Source organism: Schistocerca serialis, chromosome 8, assembly GCF_023864345.2.
Source record: "Schistocerca serialis cubense isolate TAMUIC-IGC-003099 chromosome 8, iqSchSeri2.2, whole genome shotgun sequence".
NCBI lineage: Eukaryota > Metazoa > Arthropoda > Insecta > Orthoptera > Acrididae > Schistocerca > Schistocerca serialis.
In genome coordinates, this window is record NC_064645.1 from 332,760,468 (window position 1) to 332,781,803 (window position 21,336).

A 21,336-nucleotide genomic window follows, 5' to 3' on the forward strand; every position below is an offset into this window, starting at 1 on the left:
TTCTCAAATTGAGAAAGAAGCTTTGGCCATTATTTATGCTCTTCATAAGTTTGGTGTTTTTCTCTATGGCTCAAAATTTCATCTTGTTACGGATCACAAACCACTTGTTTTCTTGTTTCATCCATCAACGTCACTTCCCGACAAGGCTGCACACCGCCTCCAGCATTGGGCTCTTTACTTGTCTCGTTTCAATTATGAGATTCATTTCCAGCCAACGGCTCAACATGCAAATACTGATGCTCTGTCTCGCCTTCCCATGGGTCCTGATCAGGCATTCGATAGGGACGAACTTTTGTGTTTCCACCTGAAAGTTGCCGAGCAGCGGGTTGTGGACGGGTTCCCCATCACCAGGGACCCACTGGTGGCTGCCACGGGTTCTGACCCTACCCTCTCCCAGGTTTTATGCTGTATTCAGAACGGTTGCCCAGATCGCCCGTCCGCTAAGACTTCTGATCCGTTGCGGAACTACTACGCTTTGCGCTACCGCCTCACGGCTAGGGATGGTGTTATCCTCCTCGCCACGTGTTGTGGTACCTGCGTCTTTGCGTGCTTCAGTCTTGCTCCTCCTTCACCAAGGGCACTGGCGCGCCGTCGTGTGTACTGGCCTGGCATCGACTCTGAAATAGCACACATGGTCACTGCCTGCGGCCCTTGTGCGTCACAGGCCGCTGCCCCGAAGTCATCTTTGTCACCGTGGCCTTCGCCTGAGAAACCCTGGGAGCGCATTCATGCTGATTTTGCGGGACCCTTTTCAGTTACTTATTGGCTCCTCGTAATTGACGCCTACTCTAACTTTCCTTTCATTGTCCGTTGCACGTCGCCTACCACCGCGGCAACCACCAGTGCTCTCGCCCGCATTTTTTCTTTGGAAGGCCTCCCCTCTACTCTTGTTACTGATAATGGTCCGCAATTTGCCTCTTCCGAATTTGCGGATTTTTGTGCTCGTCACGGCGTTATGCATGTCACAGCCCCGCCGTTTCATCCACAATCCAACGGTGAGGCTGAACGACTGGTCCGCACATTTAAGGCTCAGATGCGGAAACTTCTGACTTCTTCTGCTGCTGATGATGCGCTTCTCCAGTTTCTGGCATCTTACCGTTTCACCCCCATGGGCGACCACAGCCCGGCTGAGCTCTTACATGGCAGACAGCCCCGCACGCTACTTCATCTTCTGCGGCCTTCCACCTCAAGGCCTTCACTTGGCCGGTTCACCGCCGATGACCTCGTCTGGGTACGGGGATACGGCAGGCGGCCAAAATGGAGCCCAGGCCGCATCTTAAGACACCGTGGCAGACGCCTGTATGAAATCCAGATGGACACGGGTGTTGCGGTGCGTCATTCGGAGCAGCTTCAGCCTCGTGTGCCAGAAACGCCTGTTCCGAATGCCGCTACACTACCTTTGGCTCTACCTGACGCTCAGGATCTTGGCATCTCTCAATACTCACAACGCAGCCCTCTCACCGCCATCGCGATGCCAGCACAAGAATGGACGCCACCAGGAGACATGCCCATGCAGGAACCGGATGACCATCCTCTGTCAGAGCAAATCTATTCGCCTCCTCCTCCAACGGACACCGACACATCGCCCATGTCTCCTGTCATATAACTGGACTTGCCGCAATGGGCAGATTGGTGCATGGGGCCCCAGCAGATTCGACCCCTACGTCTCCTGTCATCTCGACCCGTTATCATCGGGGACACTTCCGTCCGTACGGGAAGCCTCCTCCTCGAGACTTTACGCCGAGTCAAACAACGCCCATGGACGTTAGCCATCTCCAAGACACCTTCATCAAGACCAGTGCAACAATTTCAAAGGGGGGAAAAGTGTTGTGACTCGCCGATCATTCAAAGCACCGCCGCGCAATTACACGTGTCCTCTATGTGCGGCGCTGTCGGCCAGCCATGCAGCAGCTGCGCCACCTAAGCGGCCAGCCGAGCAGCGGCCGCTAGACTGGGACTCAGTGTTCATTCGAATGTTACCTTGTTCACATGTCTTGCTCTGTCAACTTGCTCAGTGACTTATATGTGTTGTGTTGTTCTGAAATATATGTGTTAAACTTGGCGTTATAACAGTGGGATTATTGGTAGTAGCGAGCTCCAACATTAGGCATGTTATGGGGCCCCTTAGCGACTTGGCTGACAAGAGAGGAAAGAACACTAATGTGCACGCCGTGTGCATACCAGGTGGAGTCATTCCAGATGTGGAAAGGGTCCTCCCGGATTCAATGAAGAGCACATGGTACAGCCAACTGCAGGTGGTTGCTCATATCGGTACAAATAATGTGTGTCACTTTGGATCAGAAGAGATTCTCTCTGGTTTCAAGTGGTTAACTGAAGTGGTAAAGCCTGCCAGTCTTGCTTGCAAGATGAAAGCACAGCTGACCATTTGCAGCATAGTCGACAGGACCAATTGCGGACCTCTGGTACAAAGCGGAGTGGAGCGTCTGAATCAGAGGCTCAGATGGTTCTGTGACTATGTAGGCTGCAGATTCCTCAACTTGCACCAAAGGGTGGTTTGGTTTCGGGTTCCGCTGAATAGGTCAGTTGTCCACTATATGCAGGAGGTGGCTACACGTATAGCAGGGGCTATGTGGCGTCGACTGGGCAGTTTTTTAGGTTAGAGGGTGTCAGGAAAACACAAGAATGGCTTCAGTCACAAAGGATGCAGGCTGAACACAGGAAGATCGTAGATACGGAATCATTGGTATAACAGTTGTAAATTGCCGTAGCTGTGTGGGGAAAGTACCAGAGCTCCAAGTGCTAATAGAAAGCACTGATGCTCAAATCATTATAGGCACTGACAGCTGGCTAAAGCCGGATATAAGCTCAGCTGAAATTTTTGCGAAGAACCTAATGGTGTCTCGAAAGGATAGGCTAAACATGGTTAGCGGTGGTGCGTTTGTTGCTGTTAGAAGTAGTTTAACTTGTCCCAAAATTGAAGTAGATACTCCCTGTGAGTTAGCATGGGTAGATATCATTCTTGGCAACCTGAATAAAATAATAATAATTGGATCCTTTTACCGACCTCCCCATTCAGATGATACAGTTGCTGAAAGGTTCAAAGAAAATTTGAGCTTGATTTCAAACATGTACCTGACTCATACAATAATAGTTGATGGTGACTTTATTTACCCTCGATATGTTTGCAAAAATATATGTTTAATTCCTGAGGTACACATAAAACATCATCCGAAATTGCGCTAAACAGATTCTCTGAAAATTATTTTGAGCAGTTAGTTCATGAGCCCACACAAATAATGAACAGTTGCGAAAACACGCTTGACGTCTTAGCAACAAATAATCCTGAGTTAATAACGAGGATCAAAACCGATACGGGGTTGTCGTAGTGAGACTGAATATTGTAATCCCCAAATACTCCAAAAATAAGCGAAAAATATACCTATTCAAAAAAGCGGATAAAAATTCACTTGGCGCCTTCCTGAGAGACAATCTCCACTCATTCCAAATAAATAATATAAGTGTAGAGCAGATGTGGCTTGAATTCAAAGAAATAGTATTGGCAGTGAGCCGTGGCTGGCTCATGCTATGCGTTGGATTAAACCTCCATTGTGATTCTGTGTTTAGTCTCCCGCAGTTATCGTGATTATGCTGTTATCCTCTCCTTCCGTGGGTGGCAGCTGTGGTGTGTATCGATATTCGCACCTTGGACTATCTTTGACCTGGCGCATATAGTTTCCAGCTGGACAGTGTGCGACCAGTCGATCATTTGGCATGGAGCAGCAAGGAACTCTCTGCGGGACGTAGTTTGTCCGGGGCTGCTGCCGGTCTCTACGCAGTGTTAGAGTGTGTGGAACTGTTCCCATTGCTACGAGGTCCATGGCTCACTGACCCTGGACACGAAAGTTGAGTTTGATTTAATCTACTAGCAAGTCAATACTGCTCACATTGTGTTGTTTGGAGTTCTTTGTCGGCCATTGGGATATTCCCGCGAGCAACAATGTGGTTTTCAAATTGGAAAATCCTAGCCACCATCCGGTGGAGTTTCACTGTATTTGGTTATTTGAATTGAAGTGCACCAGCGGAATCTTCTGCCTTGTGGCCGTAAATGTTCCGGTTACCTGCCCTGGCCATCGACGTAAATTTCAGGTGGTGTAGTGTCCTCATCGTTTGTTGCTATCCAGCATGATGTGTGGTTTGACATCTTCATGTATGATTGGTTGTGGGTGCCAATATCTTCTACGTTGTTTTAAGTGTTGGGACTTCAGCCGATTTTGAGTTTGAGTTGTTTTGCTCTTAAGGCCTTCAGACTAAATTAAAGAACTGTTTCACATAAGGCCTTTGGTATTTTTTTTATTTAAATTAATGTTTTGGAGTTTTAACTGTTTGGCCTTCAGCCGATTTGAATTTAGCTTGTTTGCTCTTAAAGTGTCTGATTCTTTGGGCCTTCAGCCTAACTAAGGAACTGTTGTAAGATAAGGCTTGCCTTTTAAATTTCTAATTGAGCTTGCATTTTTAAATGAAAGTGGCATTCAGCTGGTAATTAAGTCCCAAAGATTAAAGCTGTGTGTGAGTGTGTGTGTGTGTGTGTGTGTGGGTGGGTGGGGGGGGATTGGTCTCTTGTAATGTGTGATCAAATAATAAAGTTGTATGTTGAATGTAACTGACAGCCTCTTATTTTGGCCCCCTTTCCATAATTTAAACTACCTGTCATCTCCTGCGGGTGAAGCTGGGCATTTCACTTGTAGCAGAGCATGGTTTGCACTTATGCTTGCCATTCTAGTTTGTTTGTTTGTTTGTGTTTTGTGGTACCATATTGTTTCGGCTGTTACTTGTTTCACGTGCTTACCGTAATGGCAGTCAGACAGTGAGTGTCTGGGAATCAGCCTGCTCAGAAAAGACCACCTTGTTTACGAGTTGGCAATAAGGCGCCAACCAATTGAGGGCAGTGTTCCAGAATTGGTAACCCATTTATGCGCTGCCGTTTGTCAGCTGGTTGATGTGACACCGGCGGTGGTGGGTGAGACAGGAGTGGCAATTGAGTTCTTGTTTGAGGCTATTAGAGGCCTTGAGGACACTATTTGTCTTTTGGAGGGTATTCAACCTAGTGACAGTCTGCTGGATAGGGTGCAGGCACAGTTAATGCATTTAACTAATTAGATGGCAGATTTGAGTACGTTAGGTTTGAAAGATCATCACAAAAATTAACTGTTGAGTTGGGAACTTTGGTGAGCGCATTACTGTTTAAGCTTATGTGTTTGGAGTTGGATGGGAGGAAGGTTGATGATAGAGACTTGCGCTGTGAGGGAGAGAATGAGAGCCAGCACAGGGGTGGTACTGTGACAGCCTCTGTCAAGTTAGATGCTTTGTTTGCTAAGTTGCCTAATCCTCTGGCCTATTTCTTTCGAGGTATTACTGAATTGGTTGTGGAGTGACTTGGTCAGGTAGAGGAATTATTGTGGTTATTGGTTCACTTAGAACAACACCTGGCCGCTTTTCGAGTTCTGCACCAAGTAATTTTGTTGTTGATGTACCCATTAGCAAGAGGCGAGCTGGAGAACCTCCTCTCGTGAGCCATGGGGGAAGGGTTTCCCTTGCGGCAATTAAGAGAACTTATAATTAGGCAAAGGTTGACCACCGGGATTCATAAACAGCTTGAGTGTTGTTACATTTGGGAAGTGCAGCGAGGTGAGGAGTAGTTACATCAGTATGTCGATAAAGTTCAGACAGCCTCTTTGGCCTTGCTGATCGATTTACCTGAAAAAGAATTGGTCTCTATTGTTCTTAGTGGAATGCGTGTGGCAGATAAGCACATTTTGTCTTCTGTAATCAGCCTTCAACTTGGGAAGAGCTCCGTGACACGGTCATTGCAGCATCTGCATTACCACTTGAGAACTGTGTACGTCACGAAGTTAAGGGGCAGGACGTTGGCGCTGATGCCGGAGTATCTACATCTGCTGAAGTTATCAAAAGGGAACCCCGGAGTTGTTTCAGGTGCGGCAGTATGGCTCATTTGGTGCGCTCTTGTGTTCAGCCTCATGCAGCCAGAGCCGATAGATGATGCCAGGTTGGGCCGCGAAGGCGGGTTCGGGCTTTCAGACATTGGTGTACTCCAGTGGTCACTCCATCATCGCCCCCCTTGCCTTACGTTTGTTCTCGGGTAGGTGGCGAGCTGGATTGTGCTCTTTTGGATTCTGGTAGTTCCTCTCCGTTATTGAGCTTAGAGTGGTTTTTGGAATTTGGGCATCACACGAAACTTCAGTCAGTCCCTTTGGTGGTGCAGAGATGTTGGGTGGCCAATGGCCAAGTGTTGCCTCTGTACGTTTGGGTCCGAGGGAGTATATTGGTCGGCAATTTTTCCTGGCCTGTGTCTGTAGCCTTGGTTAAGGAACTGCCCGTTAATCTAATTTTGGGGTGTGACTTTGTCAACAAAACCGGCTTGGTCTTGGATTATTCTGGACACACCCTTTTCTTTAAATTCACTCGTTGAGAGAAGTTTGGCCTTTGCAAGTGCACTAAACCTGTTGTGTATTGAACTGTTGGGGCATTGGGTGTTCAGGCCATAGCTAACGAGTTTGATCTGGCCCATCTCTTGCCCCATCAAGCCTCTCAGTTACGTGATTTGTTGCACAGTTTTCCGCAGCCCCTTAGTGATAACCTGGGTGTTACTAACGTTCTTGATTATCATATCCATCTGTACGACAATATTACAGTTAGTTAGTCCCCATACCGCTTCTCACCCCCTAAGGTGAAGATACTTAAATGGCTAAGATATCTCAGATGCTACAACAAGGAGTAATTAGGCCTTCTACATCTGCTTATGCCTCCCCAACATTTCTTGTACCTAAAGATCAGGGATGGGATTTCAGACCTTTGGTTGACCACCGCCGTTTAAACGCTAAGGTTGTCCTTGAATCGGTACCCCTACCTGATCTGCATAATTCTTTTACTTGGTTTGCTGGCGCTAATTGGTTTGCGGTTCTTGATTTTAATCAGGCCTATGATCAGATTCCATTGGCTGAAAGTGCAAACATGTTACTGCATCTTGTATTGATTAGAACTTGTTTGATTTCAACAGAGTCCATTTTGGCCTAGCAACTGGAGCGGCTGTGCTTACTCGTTTGTTGGATAATATCCTTGGCGACTTGAAGTTAGTCTGCGTGTATAATTATTTGGACGACTTTGTTACCTATAGTCATTCATTTGAGGATCATTTGGAGCATATTCAGCAAGCTCTTTTGAGATTACAGGGTGCCAGGCTGATTGTTAAGCCTAGTAAGATCATGCTAGCCAAGCAGCAGGTATCTTTCTTAGGTCATATAGTGTCGGGTCAGAGTATTCACATCGACCAAGAGCGAACTAAAGCCTTACATGCTTTGCCTCCACCTACTGATAAGTGGGGGATTGCTAAATTCATAGGCATGGCAAATTATTTCAGGCGTTTCATTCCAAATTTCACTCAGTTGGCAGCACCCTTAAATCAGTAACGCCGGAATGGCACCCGTTTTGAATGGGGACCCGCCCAGGAGGCTGCCTCTGAGGATATTAAGGCAGTGATAGACAATCCTCTGGTCCTTGCGGTACCTGATTTTAATAAAAGGTTTATTGTTCAAACTGATGCTCCTAATGCCGGGGTTTCAGCTGTTCTCCTCCAGGAGTTCGAGGGCAGAGACAGCCATTAGCCTACGCGTCTCGGCGGTTAACTGATGCCGAACTCAAGTATTCCATCTACGAGTGTGAGGCTTTGGCCATTTTGTTTGCATTAGAGAAGTACCGCTTCTACCTTGAACATCGGATTTTCCAATTAGAAACCGACAATCAGGCTTTGAGCTGGGTGTTGGCTAGGTCACATAAAACTGGCCATTTTGACAGGTGGGCAGTGCGCATTTCAGCATTTCAGTTTGAAGTTAAACATGTGAAGGGCTCTGAAAATATCCTTGCGGATGTCCTCAGCAGGATGTTCAACAAAACTACACCTAATGAGAAAAACCAGCAGGTAGGAGGTGGTCTTAATTGTATGGTGTTGGGTGAAATTCCCTTCTTGTTTGAAGATGTGGGTCAGCATCAGGATCAGGACCCTGTTTGGGCCCCCATTAAGCAACGTGTGTTGCCAGGAGAGCTGTCAGATGAGTATGTTGTTAAGAGTGGTATTCTCTGTAAGAGGGTGGGCGAGGCTAAGCAGTGCAAGATCTGTTTGCCTGTAACTTTGGTGCGCACGGTTTTTTGTTATTTTCATGATTAATTGGTCGGTGGCCATTTTGGTACTTATAAGACTCTCCAAAAAATCAAGGAGCATTTAACTTGGCCCTCTATGGACCGGGATGTGAGAGAGATGATATCCCAGTGCCACATGTGTAATGTAGCCAAACCCAAGAACGTTCTTCAACAGGGTTTGTTGGGTTCTGAAAGAGAGTCGTGTCCTATGCACAAGCTCTATATTGATTATTTAGGACCTTTACCTTATACTAAGAAGGGTCATCGATACGTACTAGTTGTTCTCAATGCGTTCTCCAGATTTACGAGGCTCCTCCCAACCTGTAACATTACCACTGCCACCACTATTTATCATTTAACTAATGTCTTCAGTGTTTTTGGCCCACCCAAGCAACTTATTAGCGATAATGCTTTTCTTTCGGCTCCTTTCAAGGCCTTCTATTTTCAGAATGGTGTCAAGCATATGACGACCACCCCGTATTATCCCCAGGGGTCTTTCGCGGAGCGAGTTAACCGAAATCTTAAGTCCGCATTCATTATTTATCATCAGAAAACCCCTAGTAAATGGGACTCCAGTCTTCCCTGGCTTAGTTTTGTCTTTAATACCGCCAGTCATGAAGCCGTGTGAGCTATGCCCGCCTTCTTGATCTTTTCCTATCCGGTTAATTCCCCTCTTTCAAACTTGTGGGGAATTCAAAATCTTATTCCAACCAATATTAGACCTCGTGTTATCAAGGAAAACTGAAACCAGGCCAGGTGCAATATACTCAGAGACCATAATAAACAAGCTGAGCATTACAATCGAGAAACCTATAAGGACAGGGATCACGTTTATGTCTGCAATTTCCTGGGGAGGCAGGTGCGTGGTGGGAATCTTACTAAATTTACTCCTTGTTTTCTGGGTCCTTGCACTATCATGCATATTTTAGGCCTGGTAAATCTGTTGGTCAAGGAGAACAGTTCAGGTAAGCAGTATCGGGTTCACCTTAGCCAAGTTAAATTCTGCTAGCTCAGGGGTTGAATTACCCCCTTCCTTTGTTAAGTTTGAGAGTGGGAGGTTGAGCTGTGGCTGGCTCATGCTATGCGCTGGATTAAACCTTCATTGCGATTCTGTGTTTAGTCTCCCGCAGTTATCGTGATTATCTTATTATCCTCTCCTTCCACGGGTGGCAGCAGCAGTGTGTATTGATATTCGCACCTTCGACTATTTTTGACTTGGGGCATATAATTTCCGGCTGGGTGGTGTGCAACCAGTCAGTCGGTTGGTGTGGAGCAGTGAGGAATTCTCCATGAGACGTAGTTTAGCTGGGGCTGCTGCTGGTCTCTACGCAGTGTCGGAGTGTGTGGGGCTGTTCCCATTGCTAAGAAGTCCATGGCTCACTGACCCTGGTCACGAAAGTTGAGTTTTATTTAATCTACCAGCAAGTCAAGACTGCTCACATAATGTCATTCGGAGTTCGTTGTCGGCTGTTGGAATATTCCTACGAGCAACAACGTGGTTTTCAAGTTGGAAATTTCTAGCCACCCTCCGGTGGAGTTTCACTGTATTTGGTTATTTGAATTGAAATGCACCAGCGGAATCTTTTGCCATGTGACCGTAAACATTCCGGTTACCTGCCCTGGCCATTGACGTAAATTTCAGGTAGTGTAGTTTCCTCATCGTGTTGTTGCTGTCCAGCATGGTGTGTAGTTTGATATCTTCATGTAGGATTGGTTGTGAGAGCCAATATCTTCTACGTTGTTCCGTTGAAGTCCCTGCTGTGCCCTGGTTGGGTGATGTGGAAGATATCTCGTCGGTGGGTCTGTTGACGGTCAGTCAGTCGGTTGGGTTGTTATCGGATTGTGAATGGTTGGCCCGACTGCCTGTCTCACCTAAGTGAGCATTAGTGTTTGAATTCCAGGCTGACCCTCGAACATCTGAGCGCTCTTGGGAGTACTGCCTTTTTTTTTATTATTTGTTCGTGTTGTTTGTGCTGGTATGGCTTATAGCCGATTTTTTTTTTTTTTTTTTTTTTTTTTTTTAAATTAAGCTTGTTCTGCCCTTAAGGTGTGAGATTCTTTAGGCCTTCAGCCTAATTTAAAGAACTGTTTCACGTAAGACCTTTGGCATTTTAAAGGTTTTAATGTTGTTGAACTTTAAGTGTTAGGCCTTCAGCCAATTTGAATTTAACTTGTTTGCTCTTAAAGTGTCTGATTCTTTGGGCCTTCAGCCTAAATAAAGAACTGTTGTAAGGTAATGCTTGCCTTTTAAATTTTTCATTACACTTGTGTTTTAAGTTATTGGCCTTCAGCCATTTTTAAATTAAAGTGGCTTTCAGCCGGTAGTTAAGTCCCAAAGATTAAAGCTGCGTGATTAAAAAAAAAAAAATTTGTTTGGGCTCTTGTAATGTTTGATCAAATAATAAAGTTGTGTGTTCGAGTGTAACTGACAGCCCCTTATTTTGGCCCCTTTCCACAATTTAAAGTACCTGTCCTCTCCTGCGGGTGAAGCTGGGCGTTTCAGGCAGTAATTGAGTGATTTGTACCAAATAAATTAACAAACGACAGAACTGATCCTCCTTGTTACACAAAACGGGTTAAAACGCTGTTGCAGAAACAACGAAAGAAACATGCCAAATTTACATAGATGCAAAATCCCCAAGATTGGCGATCTTTTACAGAAGCTCGAAATTCGGTGCAGACTTCAATGTGAGATGCTTATAACAGTTTCCACATTGAAACTTTGTCTCTAAACCTGGCAGAAAATCCAAAGAGATTCTGTCTCTAAACCTGGCAGAAAATCCAAAGAGATTCTGGACGTATGTGAAGTATGTTAGTGGCAAGAAACAATCAATGCCTTCTATGTGTGATAGCAATAGAGATACTATCGAAGACAGTGCTCCCAAAGCAGAGTTACTAAACACAGCCTTCCGAAATGCCTTCACAAAAGAAGACAAAGTAAGTATTCCAGAATTCAAATCGAGAACAGCTGTCAACATGAGTAACATAGAAGTAAATATCCTCAGTGTAGTGAAGCAACTTAAATCACTTAATAAAAGCAAGTCTTCTGGCCCAGACTGTATACCAGTTAGGTTCCTTTCGGAGTATGCTGATGCATTAGGTCGATACTTAACAATCATATACAACTGTTCGTTCGACGGAAGATCTGTACCCAAAGATTGGAAAGTTGCACAGTTCACACCAATATTCAAGATAGGTGGTAAGAGTAATCCACTAAATTACAGGCCCATATTGTTAACGTCGATATGCAGCAGGATTTTGGAACATATATTGTGTTCAAACATTATGAATTACCTCAAAGAAAACTGTCTATTGACATTGGTTTAGAAATCATTGTTCCTGTGAAACACAACTAGCTCTTTATTCACATGAAGTATTGAGTGCTATTGACAAGGGATTTCAATTGGTTCAAATGGCTCTGAGCACTATGGGGCTTAACTTCTGAGGTCATCAGTCCCCTAGAACCTAGAACTACTTAAACCTAATTAACCTAAGGACATCACACAAATCCATGCCCGAGGCAGGATTCAAACCTGCGACCATAGCGATCGCACGGTTCCACACTGTAGCACCTAGGACCGCTTGGCCACCGCGGCCGGCGACAAGGGATTTCAGATTGATTCTGTATTTCTGGATTTACGGAAGGCTTTTGGCACTGTACCACACTAGCAACTTGTAGTGAAATTGCGTGCTTATGGAACATCGTCTCTGTTATGTGACTGGATTTGTGATTTCCTGTCAGGGAGGTCACAGTTTGTAGTAATTGATTGAAAGTAATTGAGTAAATTAGAAGTGATATCTGGCATTCCCCCTGGTAGTGTTATAGGCCCTTTGCTGTTCCTTATCTATATAAACGATTTGGGAGACAATCTGAGCAGCCGTCGTAGGTTGTTTGGAGATGATGCTTTCGTTTATTGACTAATAAAGTCATCAAAAGATCAAAACAAATTGCAAAATGATTTAGAAAAGATATCTGAATGGTGCAAAAATTGGCAGTTTACCCTAAATAACGAAAAGTGTGAGGTCATCCACATGAGTGCCAAAAGGAATTCATTAAACTTTGGTTACACAATAAATCAGCCTAGTCTAAAAGCCGTAAATTCAACTAAATACCTAGGTATTTCAATTATGAACAACTTAAATTGGAAGGAACATATAGAAAATGTTGTGGGGAAGGCTAACAAAAGACTGCGTTTTATTGGCAGGACACTTAGAAAATGTTACAGATCTACTAAGGAGACTGCCTACACTGCACTTGTCCGTCCTCTTTTAAAATACTGGTATGCGGTGCGGGATCCTTACCAGATAGGACTGATGGAGTACATCGAAAAAGTTCAAAGAAGGGCAGCATGTTTTGTATTATCGTGAAATGTGGGAGATAGTGTCACAGAAATGATACAGGATTTGGGCATTTTTTGTTGCGACAGAATCTTCTCACGAAATTCCAATCACCAACTTTCTCCTCAGAATGTGGAAATATTTGGAACTACATAGAGAGAAACGATCACCACGATAAAATAAGGGAAATCAGAGCTCTTACAGAAAGATGTAGGTGTTCGTTCTTTCTGCGTGCTATACGAGACTGGAATAATAGAGAATTGTGAAGGTGGTTTGATGAACCATCTGCCAGGCACTTAAATGTGATTTGCATAGTATCCATGTAAGATGCAGATAATGGTTTGAATGGAGGTTGGTTTTAGATGACAACTACACTCCCCTGTATGACTGGCCTGTAGCATGGATAGTATCAGAATGTGTTCCAGTAGGTATATGTGCAGATGGGCTTGGCTGAGCCGAGAGAGGACAGATGAACAGATGGATAGTGAAAGGGGGAGAATGAGATGAACAGAGATAGGAGAGGGAATTGGGCATACATAGAGAGGGGAGTATGAGGTTGACAGAGGTAGAGGAGGAGTGGGAGATGAACATATAGAGATGGGGGGGATGAGATGGACAGATAGAAGTGGGGGATTTACTATCAGCATGAGGGTGACAATGCCTTCAAATGATCAGTGTTGGCACAAATGTACTGATGCTTGCCAACAGTGGGTCAACTATAAGCTGGGGAACTGAACCTCAGGTAGGGAGTGAATCACAATGTGCGAGTTAATCTGCAGAGGAGCAGAGAGTCTGAACACTGTATAGAGAATGAGCATGAAGGGTAACATAACAAGCAATCAGCAGAGTGATGGACAATGGAGCGCATGGAACAGAGGCTAAGGCTTGGACCATGGGCATTGAAATCAGCAATAGAACTGTCTGGCCAGACTTATTGCTGCTGGCAGGCCACATGCAAACCCCCCACCCCCACCCCTTGGCCCTGCACCCCTTGGCAACACTGTGTTACTGCCCCACTGTGATACCCAAGTCAGCTGCACTGCCTCCATTTTAATGTCTGCTGGTGGGGATACTAAAAGGGAGGATGAGACAGACAGACAGTGAGAGGGTAAGGTTGAGACAGACAGAGAGAAGTGGGAAGAGGAGATTGATAGAGAGGAGGAGCAGAAGGAGGAGGAGTAGGAGTTGCTCAAAGAAAGGGGGTTGGAAGAGATGGACAGAAATAGGGGGAGATGTGGAAGATGGTGAGGGTCATTGGCAGGTAGAAAAGAAGAGGGTTTGTGGATGCAGGTGCAAGAGGTAGAGTTTGTGTGAAAGCAGGCTTAAGAGGAAGAGGGTATTAGGAGGCAGAGAGAGGGAGGAGCAAGAGATTGACAGAGAGAGGAGGGAGGAGGAGATGTACAGAGTTAGGTGGGAAGGTGGGGGGAGAAAATAGACAGTGAGAGATGGGGAGGGTATGTATAGAAAGAGGGGAGGAGGAGACAGGCAGAGAAGGAGGTGGACAGACAGAGAGAGTTGGGAGGAGGGGATGGACAAAGAAAGGGAGATGAGGAGACTGACAGAGAGAGAGGAGGAAGAGGAGATTTGTGAAATATATTTGACATAAGTAAATATAGGTGAAGCCAGGGGTAAATAGCTAACTAACAATAAACTATCACTGTACTGTTAGTGCTATTTACATCTGTGCTATCTAAATGTAATAGATTATATTAGAAAGAAAGCTGCTACTTCAAAAAAGCTTCTGCCTTTCAATTTTGCTATATAGATGCTGTGTATCTGCCATTAAAAGCTTAATATTTCCTTGATTACAATTGAATTTCTCCAAGAAAATATTTTCTTGTTGTGTAAATAATGAGTCCTATTTACAGTACATTAATACTTGTCATACAGCATTATAACAAACACTGCCTTTTGCTTTATAGTTAAATGAACTTTTTAGTCACTGAATCTAAATATTCAGATAATTTGTAGAAATACTTCTTATGAGGCATGTTCTTAATTTTCTTTTGAATTCACAGGGATTCCGGATTACTTGCTTTATGTTAGATGGGAGGTCTCTTTGAAAATCTTCCCAACAGCAAAAATAACTGCTGCTTGAACTGTAGTCAGGGAGGGATAGTCTATGTGCAAAGTATTTTTGTGTCTTACATTGTGACTATGTTAATCACTATTCAGCTGAAACTTGTGTGCAACATAATAAACATTTATAGAGAAAATTCATTGGAGAAGTGAGTGTATGAATTCAGTGATCCTTAAAAATCTTCTTTACACAATATTGTTACTACTGCCTTTAGGTCAGCACAGTGAAGGATGTTTCTCATAGTATAACAGCTTGGCACTGAACTTCTTGGTTAGTTTATCTGAGTGTTGACTCCATTTCAACTTGTTCTCCAGTGAAGTTCAAAGGAACTCTACACAATGTGTTTCATTTAGTGTATGACAATTTATGTACACATTTTATGCTAATAGAATGCAAATAATTTAGGAGTAAAGGTAAAATGTTACTGAATAGAAGAAGTTGAGTTGTCAATAGGCACACAAAAAAATAATGAAAATTGGCTAGATTTCAGATGAATACTTTTTCAAGCTAGAGTACTCCTCGTACACCCATGCCCCCTTCAACCTCCCCCCCCCCCCCCCCACACACACACACATATGTACAGCTACCTTGTACCATCTGAATACATGTTTACAAGAGGCTGTGACTTTAGCTTGGTGGGAATACTCCCACTGAATACTCCCACTCTTATTGTTTGTTTGAAATTAAGGCTTAAAAGTTAGCTGTGAGCCACTTGCAGGTACTTCTGCTAACATCTTAGCTGTGATTGCTAAGGTTAGTATGCTTATGTCGGCAGCAAACTTAACAGTTTTTGAGTCACCTGAAGATGATTAAGGTGGTTAGAAACAAGAGTGGGGCTATTACTGATCCTGATGACACTTCCACATACTTTGTTTCCTCATTCTGAGATTAGTTTCTTTCTTGAGAAACAGACAGTTAATAAGGTTCTCTGCTTTCTGTTAAGAAGGTAAGATTCCATTCATGCAATAGAAATGTCATTAATGCCTATTAACTTAGCCAAGTAGTTATGATCCACACAATCAAACACCCTGGTAAGATCGGAGAATATACTAGATAAATTTTCTGGGTTAACTCTGCTAGCTTTCATTGGTGAGGTCTTTTATTGGTTTCTCGTGGGGAATCCTTTATGAAACCCAAACTGGGAGGCAGTAAACAAAGTCTGCTCAGTTAAATGAGTCAGTATTCTATTATTGGCCACTTTCTGAAGGGAAAATAAAAAAAAAAAAAAAAAAAAAAAAAAAAGGGAAAGGAGACAGTTTGCTTGTATCAGTTTTTATAGATGTGTATTCTACAGCACATTTAAGTCTGTTGGAAAATATGCCCTGAATCATTGATTGCAAACATAGCTTAAGAACAGTCGCATCAAGTCAGCACAATATTTTAATATTCTATTGGAAACACCATCTTAGTCAGCAGAATTACAACTTTTTAGTTACCTAATAAATTTTGTAATCTCCTTAGGGGCTATGTTTTTGAAAGTCATGTCTATTAGTGATACATGTAGTGTGTGCACAGTTAAATGTAACACATTTGTATTTGGTTGCCTAGTAGTGGATGCAATATTTGCTGCCACTGTGAGAGAGTAATCATTGAATTTGTTGTCCAATGATTTTAAAGTGGTACTGTTCCTGCCAGAAGTGTTTTTTTTTGGGGGGGGGGGGGCTCAATTTCTTGTGAGTCAATGTTTTTATTTTTTCATGATCCATATGGCAAGGGGCTAGGAATAGGCATGGTGTAAGAATGGTATAGAGTATTGCATAGATTGGATGGGCAGCTGAATACCACTTTGGAAGGAGTGGGAAGTATTGTGGGTAGGGGAACAGAGTACATCTGGCATGCACATGTGGGTTTTTAGGATAGAGAGATCCCTCCACAGGCCCAGTAAGATGCCTTCTGAATCCAGACAAAATAGCATTCATCACAGCAGATCACAGAAAGAAAAGTTGACATAGTATTAGCTAACTGCAGGAGCACCTATGGCAAGGACCTGGAACTAATCTCGCTTATAAATGGTAACAGTGCCCACATAGTACTACTGAAAAAAAGCTGACTGAAACCAGAAAGCAACAGCACTGAAATTTTGAATTCTGATTGGAAGATATATCACAAGGTATGTTGAATTCTGGTGGTGGAGGAAATTTTATAACCATAAAGAAAACAATAATATATACTGAGCTTAGTACAAACATGGTTATTGGATGCCGTTATAGACTGTGTGCCTCTGTAGCAATAGTGACACAACAGTTGAGGGAAAACTTGGAAAATATTTCATATACGTTTCCTGGTCATATTATAGTTTTAGGTGGAGATTTTAGGGGACAGAGAATCATGTGAAATAGGTCTTATTGCTTTCCCAAAAATTACCTTGAGCAGTTAGTCAGTGAACTGACACATGAAGATAACTTCTTAGACCTGCTAGTGACAAACAGATGCAAACTTTTCTACTCAGTTAGTGTAGAACAGGGAATCAGTGATCAAAAGGCCATTGCAGCATCATTGATTCCAGCTGTAAATAGAACTACAAAGAAAGGCAGGAAGATCTGTCTGCAAAGCAGGAGCTGCAAGAAACAGATTTCAGATTATCTGAGTGGTCAACATGAAAATTTCATCTCCAGCTCTAACAGTGTTGAGTGTCAATGGACAAAGTTATACAGTATGCTTTAGACAGGTATGTGTCAAGTAAAGTTGTGAGGGATGGAAAAGATCCAGTGCAGTTTGACAGCTGCCTTAGAAAACTGCTATGAAAGAAAAGAGAGCTTCTCTGTAAATTTAAACATAGGCAAAGCCTCACAGACAAACAAAAGTTAAACTAAGTCAAAATTAGCATAAAGAGAGCCATGCACAAAGCGTTCAAGGAATTTGAAATTAAAGTTCTCACTACCAACTTGACAGAAAATCCTAAGGAGTTTTGGTCTTATGTTAAACCAGTGAACTGATAAAAGCCCTGTCCAGACACACTGTGACCATAATGGCAGTGAAACAGAGGAAAACACAGAAAAAGCTGAAGTACTAAACATCATCTTCCAAAACTGTTTCACAGAGGAAGATCAAACTGTAGTGCCTCTTTTAAATCTTTGCATGAGCAACAAGCTGGCTGATATTGAAATAAGTGACCATTAGATGTAAAAGCAACTGAATTCACTCAATAGAGGGAACCTGATGGGATGTCAGTATGATTCTACATAGAATATGTGAAAGAAATTGCCCCATTTCTAGCAGCAGTGTACCATAAGTCTTTGGAGGAATGAAGTATTCCTGATAATTGGGAAGAAGCACAGTTCATCCCTGTTTCAAGAAGGGTCATCGTACAGATGCACAAAAGTATATCTCCAATTTCAGTCAGTTGTAGAATTTTGGTTTATGCTCATGTAATATGACATTTCTGGAGTCTGAAAATCTCCTCTTTAGGAACCAGCATGTGTTCAGAAAATAATGATGTCTGAAACCCAGCTTGCTCTGTTCATCCACAAGACCCAGGAAGCAGTAAATGCAGGTAACCAGGTAGATGCTGCTTTCCTTGACTCCTGAAAGGTATTCAATTCAGTTCTGTACTGCTGCCTAGTGAACAAAATATAACCACAGAAAATATCAGACCAACTGTGCAATTTCATTTAAGAGTTTCTAGCATACAAAACACAGCACATCATTCTGTATGGTGATGAGTTGTCAGATATAAAAGGAACTGTACGTGTGTCAGAGGAGTGTTTTACAGGACCATTTCTTTTCACAATATACACTCAAAGAAAAAAAATGATTCACCATGGAGGAATTATCCAAATGGGATGGAAATCACTAGATGTGATGTACATGTACAGACAAACAAATGATTACAATTTCAGGAAAAAATGGATGATTTATTCAAGACAAAGAGCTTTACAAATTGAACAAGTCAGTAATGCATTGGTCCACCTCTGGCCCTTATGCAAGCAGTTATTTGGCTTAGTATTGATTGAGAGAGTTGCTGGATATTTTCCAGGGATATCGTGTGAAATTCTGTCCAATTGGCACGTTAGATCACCAATATTCTAACGTGGTTGGAGGGCCTTGCCCATAATGCTTCAAATGTTTTCAATTGAGGAGAGATTTGGTGACTTGCTGGCCAAGATAGGGTTTGACAAGCATGAAGACAGGCAGTTGAAACTCTCATATTGCTGAAATGTAAGCCTAGGATGGCTTGCCATGAATGGCAATGAAAGAGGGTGTAGAATGTCGTCAACATACCATTTTGTTATACTGTACTGCGCAGCAGATGTCAATCAAAGTGGTCCTGCTATGGAAAGAAATGGCACCCCAGACCATCACTCGTGCTTGTCTGGCATTACGGTTGACAGTCAGGTTGGTATCCCACTGCCACCCAGGGCATCTCCAGACACACTTTTGCTGGTCAGTTCAATGTGGCACTTATCACGAAAGACAATTCTAGTGCAGTCAGTGAGATTCTGAGGCTCAGTGACCAGTGAAAACATGTCTGGAGATGCCCTGGAGAATTGGTGGTATGCCAACCTGACTGTCACCTGCCATACCACCTGACAGCCAGGAGTGATGGTCTGGTGTGCTATTTCATTTCATAGCAGAACCCCTTTGGTTGTCATCTGTGGCACCCTTATACAATAGTGGTATGTCAATGATATTCTATGCTCCATTTTGTTGCCTTACACAGCAAGCTATCATGGACATATGTTTCAGCAAGATCTTACCCACATGCACTTGGTGAGAGTTTTTACTGCTTGTTTTCATGCTGGCCAAATTGAGAAAATTTGGTGCATTATGGGCAGAGCACTCCAACCAGCTAGGAGTTTTGATGATCTAATGTGCCAGGAATGCAGGAAGAGCTACACCAGAGTGACAATTGTTGCAGGGGGTGGAAATTAATCCTCAACATAAACAAATGTAATGTATTGTGAATACATAGACAGAAAGATGCTTTCTTGTATTATTACACAATTGCAGAACAATCAATGGAAGCAATCTCTTCCATGAAATACCTAGAAGTATGCATACAGAGTGTTTGAAATGGAAACACCACATAAAATTAATTGTGAGTTAGGCAGATGCTAGACTGAGATTCATTGGAAAAATGCTCAGGAAATGTAGTCCATCAACAAAGGAAGTTGCTTGTAAAACACTCGTCCAACCAGTAATTGTGTACTGTGACTAATACTTGAAAACTGCTCATCAGTGTTGAATCTGTACCAGATAGGACTGATGGAAGAAATATGGAAGATCCAAAGAGGAGTGAAGCATTCCTTACAGCTTCATTTAATAAGTACAAAACTGTAACAGAGGTGATCAACCAACTTCAGCATCAGATACTGCAAGAAAGGCATTACACATCACAGTGTGGTTTATTTTAGAGTTCCAAAGGCATATGTTCCTAAAAGAGAGAACAAATATATTGCTTTCTTCTTCTTACATCTTGGGAAAAGACCACGAAGATAAAATTAGAGAGATTAGAGCCCACTCAGAGGATTGGCAGCAGTTGTTCATCTAACAAACTATTCAAGATTGGAACAGCAAAGTGGGGAAATGGCTGATGCATGAAGTACATTCTGCCACACAACACAAGGTGGCTTGTGGAGTACAGATGTAGATGTTCCTCATTTCCAGCCACAATGATAAATGAATGAAGCCCTGGTGAAAGATGTGGTTCCATTCCAGTCTGAGCTGATATTGTGTGATGAGGGTAGTGTTCCTGTGCAGCTGGTCCTTAGAGGCAGTCAGAGTGCTAGCAGTGTGTGTGTGTGGATATGATTCACCTGAATAACTTAAGGAAAATGCTGGGATGCTTCCACTGAAAGTGCATAGTTGATATCCTTCTCCATCTTTCTCCAATTTAAGCTTGTTGGTGTTATGACTTCAAACCATAATTTTCTTTCATCCCTTCTTGAAGTGATGCGTAACCATCTGCCTTGAATAAGTCACACAAAACCCTTAGGATAACTCCTTCCAGTTAGTTAGAAACAATAAAACCATCTTAACATGATTTTGAATAAGAGACTGGCCTTCTCTTGCGACCATATTCTACTAGAGGTCACACCAACTTGTCACATTTGTGGCACATTGCTTCCAGTGCACTTCAGTTTATGTGACTGTGAGTCATTTAGTAATAAGAGGGTAGCAACTGGCTGCACAAACAATGACTTTAAAGCCAACATTGTTGATAACATTCTCAAAAAAAGAAAGGTGCTGTGTGTGTTTTATAGGTAAAATTTCTGATAGGCTAAATAACATTTTAAAGGCAAAGGGCTTCCCTGTATTTTTTTAAACTCCACAGACATCAAGTAGATGTTTCTTCAATTCATCTTCCAGGAGTTTCAGTCCTCGTACATAGGACAGATGGGTGGTCAATCTGTAAGCGGCTTATAGTACACCATAGGAACTAGAGGTTAAAGACACCAGATTCATTCTTTTTTTTTTTTTTTTTTTTTTTTTTTTTTGCAAATTGTTTAAATGAGAATGACAAACATGTATTATAAACACCAGAAATTAAAGAAACAGATATGTGTGTGGTAATTCAGTTGGGTTGTAGCCCGAGGAAAAACACACTTAATACTGTAACACTCGATATATTTCATACAAACGTCCACATTACTGTAAATCATACAGCGAACTGATAAGCAAGATGGCGTGGGCCATTAGTCAAAGAGCTTGCGATGGCGGAGATATGTCGTTCATACTTGTCGATGTCACACCTGTATGTGCTACTGAATGAGCAGACTTATTTCAATTTTTCATTCCTTTTAGAT

The 21,336-nt window shown here is 42.9% G+C and overlaps 1 protein-coding gene across 1 annotated transcript in view; it reads left to right on the plus strand.

Moving 5' to 3' along the window:
• The window catches only part of LOC126416656 (mitogen-activated protein kinase 15), a 198,290-nt gene that overhangs the window by 162,083 nt on the left and 14,871 nt on the right, over window positions 1-21,336 (plus strand). The gene's annotated exons all lie outside the window — the stretch shown is intronic.